Genomic DNA, 13,405 nt, shown 5'->3' on the forward strand with positions numbered 1-13,405 from the left:
GAGAGCAGACGGTGAATGTAAAAGTATTCAACTCTAAATTTTACTTTCTCACATAGAAAGGATTTTTCTATCGCTACAGAAATATGCATTTCCTGAAGCTCACGAAGTCTCACCTTCAATAAAGAGCAGAATTCTCATTTTTTAAAAAGTTGAAAGGCGAAGATCTTCAATCGGCATCAGGAATGCAGATGGAGAAAGGAAACCCCGTTAAACTCCCAGGTTAACGTGACCTAATTTTGAAGGATAGTTATGTAACCGAGTTCCCAGTCTCCCCTCCCTCTCCCTCAGCCCCCGTCAACAGTTGCAAACGTGAAATGTCTCGCCTGTTTGTTTTTTTTTTCTCCCTTTCCTCTTCTTTATAGCCGCAGCACAAAGCGGAGGGAGCCCTGGGCACAAGCAAACGGATTTAACTGCCTTCTACACCCCTTCCCCAACCAGCCAGTCCAGGGTCTGAGGCGGTTTCGATCCCAAAAGGAAAGATCTATGAGGCGGCGACAGCAGCTGCTCCAGTAGCTGCATCCTTCCTGCAACTCAGCTTTTGCCTCTTCCCTCCTTCTCACCGGTTCCTCTATCTCTACTCCACGTGGTCAGGATCAACAGTTTGCCGAGCTCATCAGTGACACCTTGAACTTTTCATAAAGAAAAGGGGCATTTCCCTTACAAGACGCGCACTGTCCGGTTGCGGGGATGCACCACCACCCGAGCCGTACTTAATATTCAATGATCTCGCTCCACACTTCTCGCAGAAATTCCACCGGGTCCGTTACTGAGATCACACTTTTAAGTTAATTTCCCTCCTCCCCTCCCTTCACACCACCCCCTCCCTCTAATTGCAAATAAACAGCGCGCGTTTAGGGGTATTTCTTTCCCTCCTTTAAAAAAATGTTTGCGAAGCGTCTCTAGAAGGGTAAGAATTTCAGTTTGCAACTTTCCGCGGAATACGAGACCCGGGTGGAAGAGCTGGTGGTGGTATCGTATGCAAATACGCATGCTGACGTTAGAGATCATGTGGGTTTTGGCGTAGATTCCCCACTGATCGAGGGATTTTTTTTATCCCCCCTTTTTTTTCCCTTTTTTTTGGGGGGGGTTGCCACCGTCTTCTCGTTTAGGCTATTCTTATTAATTAGTATCATTTTAAACCACAGAATCGGATCCGGTTCCACGGTGCGGAGTGGGGGACCGGTGGGTGTGTGTGTGTGTGAGTGTGTGTGTGTGTGTGTGTGTGGAGGGGGGTGGCTGGTGGTGGTGGTGGTGGTGCTGGTGGTGATTGGGGGGGGGGTGTAGAAACAGCCAGAGTTCCATTTTGGAACGTTCGCGCAGTGTCTCCGCGTTCCAAACCCGTGTCTCCGCGTTCCAAAGCCCCGGTGCAAGGTAAGAAACTTCCCCCCTCGCTTCCCCTCGCGGCGGCCGAGCGGCGCCCCCCCCTCCCCCTCCCTCTCCCTCCTCCTCCTTCTTCCTCCTCCTCCTCCTCTTTCCTCCTTTCCTCCCCGGCGCTGAAATCTCGCACACTTCTAACTGCTCGCTGCACCGGGAGCACCTCCGATCGCCGGCGACTCCGACCCAACTTTCCCACCGGCGGTGGCAGCAGCGGCAGCGGCGGCGGCGGCGGCAGCTCCTTAAAATGTTTTGTTAATAGCACTTGCCCGGCTTTTTGAAAAAAGGGAGGGGGGGAGCAGAAGGAAAAGGGAGGAGGAGGGTTTGGCTTTTCAAATTTTTATTATTATTAATTTTAGGAGCAAGACCTAGCGTGGGGTGGGGTGCATATTTTTTTTTCTTTCTCCAAATCTTAACGACAAGTTTTGGGTAATGGGGGGAAAGGAGGAGGAGGAAGGGGGGGAGAAAAAACATGTCTACGTTTCCCTATGTCGACATAAGCCACAAAAAAATATGGCGTCCGCTTTCGACAGGGCGTTACGTAGACGCGACTCTTGCTGGCTGGCTTTATTTATTTATTTATTTATTCATTCCTGCCGCGGCCGTCTCTTCCCCCCTCCCCCCATTCCCGAGTCCTGGGGAAACTGCGGGTCTTTTGTGCAGCGAGCGAGGCTTGGTGGGGACTTGACCCGATCTGCGCGCGTGTGTGTGTGTGTGTGTGTGTGTGTGTTTTTAATAGTTAAATAGGTTGCACGCTTCTGTGTGTGTGTGTGTGTGTGTGTGTGTGTGTGTGTGTGTGTATGTATGTGTTTTTCCCTTTTTTCCCCTTTCCCTGTGACGGTTTGTCGTAATGTGGTGGCAAGAATCATGCATGACGCGGTGGGTTGTAGCAGCAGGGAGATGGGGGGGGAGAGGAAGCCACAGCAACAGATAAATGGTCAGTGGACCCTGTCACTGTTTCCAACTCAGGTGGCACCCAGCGAGGGGTGTGTATGTAGTAGTAGAGGAAGAGGCTTGTAGTGCCTGTGGGAGGGGGGTGGGAGAGACTTAAGTTGCCCCTATCCAGACTCTTGTTTCTTCCCCACTCCCCACGTTGAACTTTATAACTCCCTCCCCACAATTCCCGCCCCCCAACTACAGCTGGTGCTTTTAAAAAGTGCCCCTCACAAAAGGTAGTCTAAGTTGCTATTACTAACTCCTTTGCTGCTTTCCAAAGACTTGTTTTATCAGCTTTGCAAACCTCCCTTTCTAGCCGCTTTGCAGAAGACGAGCAGAAAGTTTTAAACAACAAAATCACATGTATACCCCACCCCACCCCACCCCTTTTCTTTATTTTATGGGTTTTTTTCGTGCCTTTAATTGTCAGTGACTGAAGTCTGAAAGGAGAAGGCTTGTTTTCTAGTCGGGGAAGAAAACTTGCTTCTCAGGAAGAAAAGTTGTGATTTGCTGGATTGATTGACTTCAAAGCCGTGTGGGGGGTCTCTGCCCTCAGCTCTTTCTTTACTGGTTCCTTTTTTAGAATGGGTTTCATCAAGTATTTTTTTGCCTGGTAGTAGTCAGGCCTTTTGTGTGCTTTTTCCTTTTTTGGGGGGAAGCGGGGGGGAAACCAAAGAATCTAGCCTATTGCTGAGGCCCTCTTTTAAAAGGTGTCAGGCCAGGTTTTAATCCCAATAGTCGTCCCTCCACCCCCACCCCAGTGCCTCTCTGGCCCCAGAGGTCATTTTGCCATTCCCTTCTTTGTTTGCTGTTTCTTATCCAGTCCCTCAGGTCGCTAGCTCCTGAGCATCTTGTAGGTAGTGAACCTCCTCCTCCCACCGAAAACAGTAATAAGTTAAGCATTGAAATGTGTAGAACAGTAGAGGGTGAGATCTCTTTCCTGATTTGAGCCCAAAAGTAACTTTATGTTTGTAAAGGAAATCCGTTGGAGCAGTCCTGTCCTGGGGCAATAATGCCACAAAGCACTGAATGACAACCAGCTGGAATAAATAACTTGTAAAGTGGCATATTTAATATTGAAAATTGGTTTCAGGGACTCTCCATTTGGTTGAGTAGAACTGATATAAAGAGTTGATTTATGTGACATAATATATGTAATAAATGGATGCATGTATACACATCATATTAGAAGGCTAGAAAAACAACTGTAAAAAAAATGAAATTGAAATCTGCCACGGACTATAGCTGGACTTATGGTCTGTCTGTAAGAATGTTCGTGCCCTATTCCAGGGCTCCCTGGTTGCTCCTCAATTTACAAATGTAACTTTCCTTCTGGCCAGATGCAACATCAGCTGTGCCTCTACCTGAAGTTATTACTCTAGGGGAGAATACTTCAGGAGGCTAACATTTTGTTGTTAATCAGAAACATTAGTCCCCATTCAAAATAAAAACTCAAACACACAGATCTTTATTAGCCCAAAGGAAATGTATTCACTTTACAGAAATACAGAGTTTATGGTAGTATTTTTACCGAACATTTCATACCACTTTTCTGTACATGAGGCCTTGCCTCTCTTTTCACCCCCTAGTTCACCATTACCCAGTATTGAGGCCACTTGGTGGCATGGTGGATAGAGCCCAGAATTTGCAGTCAGAGCCTCAGAGGCTGACTAGAGGTTTCCTAGGTAATTCACTTAACCACCCTTCCCCTTAATCTGTAAAATGGGGATAATACTGAGTGAGAAAATGTATGCAAAGCCTTTTGTAAACCTTAAAGCATAACATGTGTGAAATATATATATGTGTGTGTGTATATATGTATATATGTGTGTGTATATATCTATATATATAGGGGTTTTTTTCCATAATAGAATATAAACTTCTTGAAGGCAGGAAATGTTTCTTTTCTGTCTTTGTGTCCCTAGAACCTGGCACAATAAATGCTTATTGATTGATGCTAAGAGGAGATACCTGTCCTTTTTTCATAAGATCAGAGACATAAGACTGGAAGGGACCTCAAAGGTCATTTAGTCCAACCCCCTTATTTTACAGATGAGGAAACTGAGGCCCCAGGAGGTTAAAGTCACAGTTGTGGTATGTGTCAGAAGAAGGAATTAAACAGACTTGCTGACTTCAGTGTCGTATGTCTTTTCACTGTACCACATTTGCCCCTTCACATGTGGGCAAGTTGCTGGTTCAGCTATTCAGGGCCCCAGCCACAACTGCATGCCTTGCAGGACTTCTTAAACTTTTTCCACTCTCGACCCCCTTATAGGGGTCACAACCTACAGTTTAATAGTGCTGCTAGAGATGCTGACCCTCCCAGTTTCCTGTATAACTTCTTACTGCTCTAATAGTCTAATGCTTTCATTGATGGTTCTGTGGACATCTAGGAGGAAAATCACAAAACCTCATAGTTGAAAGGGACCTCTTTGACCACCAGGATCAGCCTTTAAATACATAGGAAATCCCTCTACAACGGTCCCCAACAAGTGGCCCATTTAGTCTCTACTTAAAGAATGTCAGTGGTGAGAAACCCTTTATGTCCTGAGATAGACCATTCCACTTTTTTCCACAACCCTAATAGGAAGAAGGAGGTGGGAGAGAGCAATAGTTTGTATTTAACTCCCCCCCTTTCCCTCCCATACTCTGCCCAGTAGCCGGACATCAGGAGGATTTGCCCAGCCTGCTTAAGGGAGGAGAGCTCTTTATAAACCTTAAATCACTGTGTAAATGCTAGCTCTTAGTACTGGTCGGGCCCTGCTTCTTCCTCAAGTGGGTTTTGGATAGATCCATGCTTAGGTACCTTGGACCAAAGAGAAGACAGAGAAGAGGATGGAAGGTGACTGGGATGGTTCCTTTTTTTAGAATGGGTAGCATCAAGTATTTTATACTTGGTATTAGTCAGGCTTTAACAGTTGGTAACAATCTGCTCTTCTCTGACAATAGTGCTGGTGGAGCTGAACACACTAGAAAGTGTCTGGCAGCATGGTATGATGGAAGGAGAATAGGATGAGCTGCTGGGAGGCCCAGATTCTAGTAGTGGCTCTGCTACCAGACTTGCTTGTGTGACCCTTAGCAAATCCCTTCAGCTCCGTGGGCTTCAGCTTCCTCAGCTCTTAAATGAGGGGAAAGGACTAGAGCAGGAGTTTCAGCCTTTTTTTTGTTTTGAAGACCCCTTTTGGCAGTCTAGTGAAGCCTCTGGACCCCGTCTCAGAATAATGGTTTTAAACGAACAAAATAAAATATATAGGATTATGAAGAAACTAAAACAATGGTCAGAGTATTTTAAAAAAACAAGCTCCTGGACCTCAAGTTAAGAACCCCTGAATTAGATGGTGTCCGAGGAAGTGTTGGCAATCTATGGCTCTCAATTATTTACTTCCCAGAAGTGTAGTAGAAGAGGTTTTGATCTGCTCCCTACTCTGTATTTGACCTTGGGCAAATCAGTTCCTATCACTGAACCTCATAAACTGGGGTGGGGGGGTGGCGGGGGTGGTGAGGCTCAGACTAAGTGATCTCCAAGGACTCTTCTGGCCCTCACATTCCATGTGTGAATTTCTTTCTAAGATGGATTTGCACTGTGGTACTTACTCTACTTTTTGGGTGTGTGAAATCTGAGCCATTTTCTTTGAGTCAAGGACAAAGGATCAAAATAAATAAACATGAGGCATTGATGTATCGTTAAAGAGACCTTGGATATGCTGTGTCATGGGAAAACCCAGGCAGGCCACTCTTTTGAGGATGCCCAGCTATCTTTCTCTTCTACCTTCCTAACTTCTGAACATATATGATATTATGGCTTCAAACATTTCCCCATGGATCTTTTTTTTTCTAGTGCTTATGCTTATGGTGTTGCACCTTGAAAGGCTTGGTTAGTCATCTTTCTTCATACTGAAGGTGGAAAGAACACTGAAAGGTCCTTGGGGAGGAGGACGGGGTCCAGATGTGATTTCCTTGGTGATAGAAACTCTTTTTCCTGTGCAGATCAACAGCTCGGTCTTAATAGTTCCCTGGAGGCACTGAGTGGTTAAGTGACTTAGTTGTGGTCACTCAGCCTAGTATGTGTCTTTTGATGGGACGGGAACCAGGTCGTCCTGACTTCAGAGACAGCCCTCTATCCACTGTGCCCCTCAGAGAGCCTTCCTAAAACATTATGTTTCTTTTAAAGATGCTCTTAATTTGATGTGCAAGGGAATTTAGCATATGGATGACCTGAAAGATTATTTTACAAACAGCTTACCCCCACCATGGTGTCATTCTGTTTAGCTGTCATGCTCCCCCTCCCTTTAATCTGTGTTTAAAAATCCTTCGCACTGATTAAACTTTGTTGCACTGTATTCGATTCTTTACAATATGTAGAAAAATTGGTAGCAAAAGGAATTCTCCATTTATGCAAGTGGGATCAATATGAAGCCATGTAATATGGTCCTTAGGATCCCACACTTCTGGTGTTCAATAGTAGAATGACTTATGGGCCGCTCTAAGGGTCAATTTCTAAATCAGTAAAATGGGGTAATAGTACCTACTTCAGTGTTGTTCTGAGGATCAGATGAGATAATACGGATAAAGCACCGTATGAATATCAGCTGTTACTCTGCAGCAGTGCTGCTAGCAAGCCTTCACCCTGCAGTGTTGGCCTCCTGAATGAGGATGGAGGTCTTTCTTAAGTGGGTGGGTTTGGTTGGGAGTAGGAGAGGATAATCAGTTTGTCTGAAGGAGCCAGAGCCAAACCAAAGACATGCTTCTGTGTCAAAGGGGAAACAAGGTCATCTTATAGGGGCTGTGGTCTGAACTCTGGACCTTCTCAATCGAACAGAATCCTGTTATTTGTGGGCATAGTTGCCACCTGCCAAAATTGTGAACTTTTGTGGTTGATAAAAGAGATACACTGGGGAGGTGGTCTTTTTTTTTTTAAGCAGAGAAAAGAAATACAAACTTTTAATTTTTTTTCCTTTCAACACAATACACTTTTCCAGAGCAGATTTGAAATGTAGGCACAGTATTCCAAATCTGGAAGCAAATGGATGAAGGAGTAATGAGTGAGGAGGTCTGGGAATCATGGGATCACAGATTTAAAGCTGGCAGGATTCTTAGAGGCCACCTAGTTCAGCCTTGTCATTTTATAGCAGAGGAAACTGAGGCTCAAAAGTCACTTGCCCAAGGTGACACATTTCATTAGAAAAGCCTGTATTCTAGTCTTGGTTTTTCCACCAACTTCCTACTTGACCTTGGTCCACTGTAAACATTCATACAGACTCTTTGTTCCTGACCTGTGGTAGAGCCTTCTAAGCTTGAATTGGTCTGACCAGCCACAGTCAGACACACTGTACCTTGACCCCAACCTAGTTATGGCATTTTGGTCCTCTTCTAGAAAGAAGACAGCAACCAGCCAACTTGACCTTGGACAAGTCATTTCAATTCCATTCAACAAAGATTTATTTGTTAAATACCTACCATGTGCAAGGCACTGTGCTAGGGTTACACAGCCAGAAAAACAGCAACAACAAAAAATCCAGACCCTTCCCCCAAGGAGCTCACATTCTGTTGAGATTGGGAATAGAACATGTACACATATCACTTTAATGCCAGGTAATTTGAGAAAGAAAAGAGCCCTGAAAGGTGGAGGGAGAGATTGTATGGGGGAAGCTGGAGATGAGCCTTGGAATAGAAGGATTCTGGAAGTCAAAGAAGAGGAGGGAAGACATTCCAGAAATGTCCTTATGCACATGTGTAGTGTAGAGAGGTGAAATCACTACTGGCCCAGTAGATTTCACTTCTTTGGTCCTCAGTTTCTTCTCTTTAAAATGAAAGTGTTGGACTAGATAATATCCAAAGCGCTTTCTAGCTCTAACAATCTGTGGATGACTCAGACCATGGAGTATTAAAAAATAATTCGTTTCAGCAAATTATTTATCAAGTAAATACCTACTCAGTACAAAGCACTTGGGATAAATGCCAGGAAACAAAGTTTAGACAAGACTTGGTCCTAGCCCTCCCAGAGTTTATAGCATAGAAGGAGGGTAAGACACATACACAGATAACTAAGATCAATCAGTCAACAGATAGCATTTATGAAGTGCCTACTGTGTTCCACCAATTGGTGATACACACTAATGCATCATAAGTATTTTAGAGAGGTGCAAAAAAACCCTCTGAACTGGAGGGGGGGGAAAGGGGAGAAAGTTGTTTGAAAGGTAAGCTTAGATCTGTAGTTATTACCAAGAAGGGTTACACAGTGTTTCAGAGAAGGTCTTCTGGAGTGGATAGCATTAGAATTGCCTTTCAAACAATGAGGTGAGAATTCAGCTGTCGAAGAGGAGGAGGAAGGGCATGCTAGGTATGGGAAGCTTCAAGGGAGCAAACAGCATGAAGACAGAGATCTTGGCAAAGATACTAGAGTGGTTTGCCGTTTCCTTCTCCGGTTCATTTTACAGATAAGGAACTAAGGAAAACGGGGTTAAGTGACTTGTCCAGGATCACACAGCTAGTAAGTGTCTGAGGCCAGATTTGAATTCAGGAAGATGAGTCTTCCCAACTTCAGGAAAGGAACCAGCAGGGAAAAGGACAGTTCGATTGGAAGGTAGACTATAGAGGGAGCAAATTCAGAACTAGGAATTATGGTACCTGGGGCAAAGTTAGTTGATCAGAGGATGTAACATCAAATTGTTCCTCAAAGAGCTAGGGCCTTGTTCCTACAGGGACTAGAAAAGAGAGTAGGCCCCTGTGAGAAGGCTTCCACAGTGACTAGACCCTGGCAGTGATAGCCTTGGGGCATGTACATGACTAGCAGCATCCACAGGCCTGAGGAGAGGAGGTACTGCCTCACCTTGTGTCCATTCTCTGGACAAAGCCCCATGTGCCCCCCATTAGTTGGTACTGTGGCGGAGAGATAAGGCTGGAAAGGTTGTGGGAGTTAACCATCGAGCACTGGTCTATCTTGGTGTGCTGGGATAACTCAGGATTAGGTGATGTCTGCAGAAACCTATTTTGGTAGATCTTTGTATTTATCATACAAATATATCGTATGTATAATGTGATTGTCCCATTGACATTTTGTCCTCTGCCCACCAGTGCACATCCCCTCCACTTGACCCTCTCTTGCCGTGGCCTGGCTCCCCTTCTATGTGTTGGTGAAGAGCCATGCACACCCTGCTTTCCTGCTGTATGTTCAGCATTCTCTCTGATCTAACGTTCCCATTATAACTTAAGAGAAATGGAGCAGAAAGAAACAGAGGTTTTTAAAACATGCTTTTAAAAAGCCTTGCAAACGGCCTTGGATGCGAGTCTAGTAGGCAGTGGGGTGCAGCGGAAAGAACATAAAACAAGATGTCAAGAGTTTGAATCCTGGTTCTGCTTCTTAAGTAGCAGTGTGATTTTGGAGGGGAAAAATCACTTAACCTTTCTGGGCCTCAGCTTCCTCTTCTGTAAAGTGAGGGGTTTGGGGTAAATGAACTCCAAATGAGCACCTTCCTGCTCCAAATCCCAAACTCCTGTGTTTAAACATGAGCCCTTTTCAAATGTTATTAAAAGACGTAGATTAGCTAGAAGGGAACTTAGAAGCCACCTACTAGAACCTTTTTACTTTATAGAAAGAGGCATAGATAATGAGTCTAGATAAATGATTCAGGCTTCTAAGTGGCTGGACCTGGACTCAGGAAGACCTGGCACTTTGGTCAAGGGACTTAACTGCAATCTGCCCCGGTTTCCTCATATGTAAAATGGGCATAATAACACCTTCCACGAAGGGCTTTTGTAAGGAACAAAATGAGGTAATGATTGTAAAGCATTTAACATAATGCCTGGCACATAGTAAGCGCTATATAAATGTTAGCACTTATTATTATTATGACTACCTGCCATGGGTGTCTCGAGGATAAAATGAGATAATTTTTGTAAAGCATTTTGCAAACCTTAAAAGCCCAAAGCCCTATATAAATGCTGGCTTATGTTATTTAAATGACTTGTCCAAGGTAAATGAAAGAATCAGGATTTGAACTGGGGTCCTTTGACCCCAAAGACAGCACTCTTCATGTGGCACCATGCTGTCTCAGATAGAAGAATGGTTCCCTAGGCATGACATTGAACTCTTTTCTTGCCTCTCTATTTTGAAGCTGTCTCCAGTGTCCCAAGAACCACGCTAGTAGAAACACCTGAAGATTGGGATCCTGGGTTGTGGCAGGGAGAGGAGGAATAGCCCACCCTTTTGGTGTTTTTATACAATAAAAGAGGATCACTGTAATTGAGAGCCCTTGAATCATAATGCTTCCAGTCTATAGATCTCTGCAGCTGTAGAGCCATTTAGTTAAATGGTATGTAGAATTCCTTTCAGTCAATATTACTTTCCTGCTGTTCTTAAAATATGTGAATACTGCTAAAGCTGGCCTAACAACAAAACCATCTCCTCCACGCCTGGCCCCAGTCTGTGTTCGGAGAGTGCCCAAGGGACCACTCAGGACATTCTGGGACAAGGGGCAAGAAAAGAGGGTGGGAAGGGAAGGAATTGCCAAGTAATTTTCATTTTTCCTTTGTTTGTTAAACTTGCTTCTTCAGGACTATTTGTAAACAGTATAGGCAGGCCAGAAAACAGGTACGATCATAGAACCTCGGAATTCTGGAACCGAAAGCACTCTCAGGAGCTGTCTAGAGCTCAACTTGAACAAGAGTCCAGTCCAGAGCATTTCTGACAAGTGGGTATCAGGAGGGAAATATGGCACAATGCAAAGAGCACTTTAGTACTGAAGGGACTGGGGTTCGAATCCTACCCACGTGATATTGGGCAGGTTGCTTAACTTTGCTGGTCCTCAGTTTGTGCATCTATGAACTGTACTAGATGGTCTCCAAGGTGTATTACAACTCTTGATCTGTGAACCAATGAAATCACTTCTGCCTGAAGATCTGATGTGAGGGAGAATCCATTGCCTCCTATTTCAGCTTAGGGACTGCTCTCATTGTCAGGACTTTTCCCTTGTTACTAGGCCTGACTTTTCGTCCCTGCATCTTCCAACCTTGTTGTTTCTGATTCTGCCCTCTGGGGCCAGGCAGAACTAGTCTAAACCCTTTTCCACATGATGGACAGTCTTTCAAGTACTTGGAAGCAGCTATGATAACTCCCCACCCCACCCCAGCCCATGATCATGTTTTAATGGAATCTCCCTCCATCAAAAAAAAAAAAGAAATCTTAGTGGGAAGCTAGAGGTCCTAAAATGCTGACAGGGGTGAGGTCTGGAAGTGATGAGAGTTAGGAAGATTAGTTTTGCCTTTTTTTTTTTGAGGTGGAGGGTTGTGGACCTGACAGCTAGGAAGGGGAGAAAGCCCATTGGCCTAGGAGCAGGCCAGGAATCCTGGAGGGGAGGGCCAGGCTCCAAATCAGAGCTCCCAGCTTGTATCAAGCTGCAAGACAGCCTGCTGGTTTTTTTTTTCCAGAGGAACTTGGTGTAATAAAATTGGATTCTAAGAGTGCCATGAACTTATGCCAAAAACTAGGAGATCTGACTGTTTTATATTGTTTCCAAGAGAAAGGGCTTTTAGGTCAACATGGCAATATATTGCAAGTGGTCTTGATTGTCTCGTGGGCCCAAAGTTGTAAATTCAGGGAACCAAATACCAAGTTGAGATTGAAGTTAGACCTAGTTTGATTTATTTAAGTACTTTCTAGAGAGGTGTGATTTCATGGGTCTGGACACTTCCCTCCACTGATGCAAATTACAACACATTCCCCCATCTGTTTTATAGGTTGCTGTGGCCAAAAAACCCCTACATTCCCTGGTAGCCAGCCTACTGGTGAGGGAAAGGAAGAAGCCTTTATTAAGCGCCTACTTTGTGTCAGGCTGTGCTAAGCCTGACACAAATATCTCATTTGATCCTCACAACAGCCCTGGGAGGGTTTTGTTATTGTTTTTTTATTTTACATTTTACTTGGGAAAACTGAGGCAGACAGCAGTGAGGTGACTTACTCAGAGTCATACAGCTAGTAAGTGCCTGAGGCTAGATTTTAACTTGGGTCTTCCTGACTCTAGACCTAATCCTCTTTTCACAGTTTCCCCTTGACTGCTTCTATCAGAGTGCCTTGGGACCCTGCTCTCTATGACTCCAAAGTGTCCAGCACTCCGTGCAGTACCCTTCCCTGCCTCTCACTTTTAAGACCTACCAGACCCTGCATTTCACTGGCTTCACTTTCAAGAACCAAAGTCACTGCACACTTGTCTCTAAAGAAGAGATGAAAAGCTACCCTCCCTCCCTTCCCTTGCAGAGGTGAGAGAATGTGAATGTGGAATACAGCTGCACACCATCAGACCTGATTGCTATGTTGGTTATCTTTGTCGAAGTGCTTCTCCCCGCCCTTCTCTTAATTTGTTTTTTGGGGTGGAGGTAGGGTTTTGAGGGATGGCTCATTGGTTTGGTGATGGGGATTATATGCAGAAATGAAGGTGATGTAAAAACAAAATATATTCTTTGAAAAGAAACTGAGGACCTGAGTTCAAACCTGGCCTCAGACACTTGACACTTACTAGCTGTGTAACTCTGCCCAAAGTCACTTAACCCCATTGCCTAGCCAAAAAAAAAAAACTGAGGGAAAAAAAGGAATTAGGGTTAGTACCTCCATACCTTGCTGAGCCATTGGAATAAGGTGTCAGTGGAGTACAAAGTGACTTAAACACTTTAAGAGCAGAATTTCCTGCCCTCAGGTCCTACACATAGGTGTACATAGTGTAAGCCTAGTATTTCCCTTTGTCCTTTTCTGATGTCTCATCATAACACTGTCAGATGGTTCAACATCAGAAACAGATATGCTTTTGTTAGTGAAAACAGCATTAAAAAAAAAGATGCACCTGCTTTCCTGCTTCACCCTGAAGACCACGGGACCTTTGCATCTGGCTTATAGCTGAAACCTCCTACATAATGTTGTCTCTCCCATTAAAATGGGAGCTCCTTGAAAGCAGGAGCTGCCTTCTCCACACATCCTCCAGTGTCTAGCATAGCATTCTTTCATTAATTCATTCCTTCATTCATTTGTCAAACTTCACTTCTGGGCAGACCCTACCCCATGTAAAAGGCTTTCCCTACAAATCCTAGTGATTGTCAGGATGTACTT

The 13,405-nt window shown here is 44.5% G+C and overlaps 1 protein-coding gene across 4 annotated transcripts in view; it reads left to right on the top strand.

Moving 5' to 3' along the window:
- Window positions 1-294: 294 nt before the first annotated feature.
- Window positions 295-13,405, top strand: part of ZHX2 (zinc fingers and homeoboxes 2) — a 216,592-nt gene continuing 203,481 nt past the window's right edge. For 2 of the 4 annotated variants that reach the window (XM_078153722.1, XM_078153718.1), the window contains exon 1: window positions 1,263-1,371. The gene's annotated coding sequence lies outside the window, so the exon portion shown is untranslated. Of the gene's footprint in view, window positions 908-1,262; window positions 1,372-12,349; window positions 12,565-13,405 lie in introns of those variants that run through there. The other 2 variants (XM_078153719.1, XM_078153720.1) reach the window with 2 other exon arrangements.

The sequence above is a fragment of the Phascolarctos cinereus genome, unplaced genomic scaffold (genome assembly GCF_003287225.1).
Source record: "Phascolarctos cinereus isolate Bilbo 61053 unplaced genomic scaffold, phaCin_HiC Scaffold_4;HRSCAF=312, whole genome shotgun sequence".
NCBI classification, from domain to species: domain Eukaryota; kingdom Metazoa; phylum Chordata; class Mammalia; order Diprotodontia; family Phascolarctidae; genus Phascolarctos; species Phascolarctos cinereus.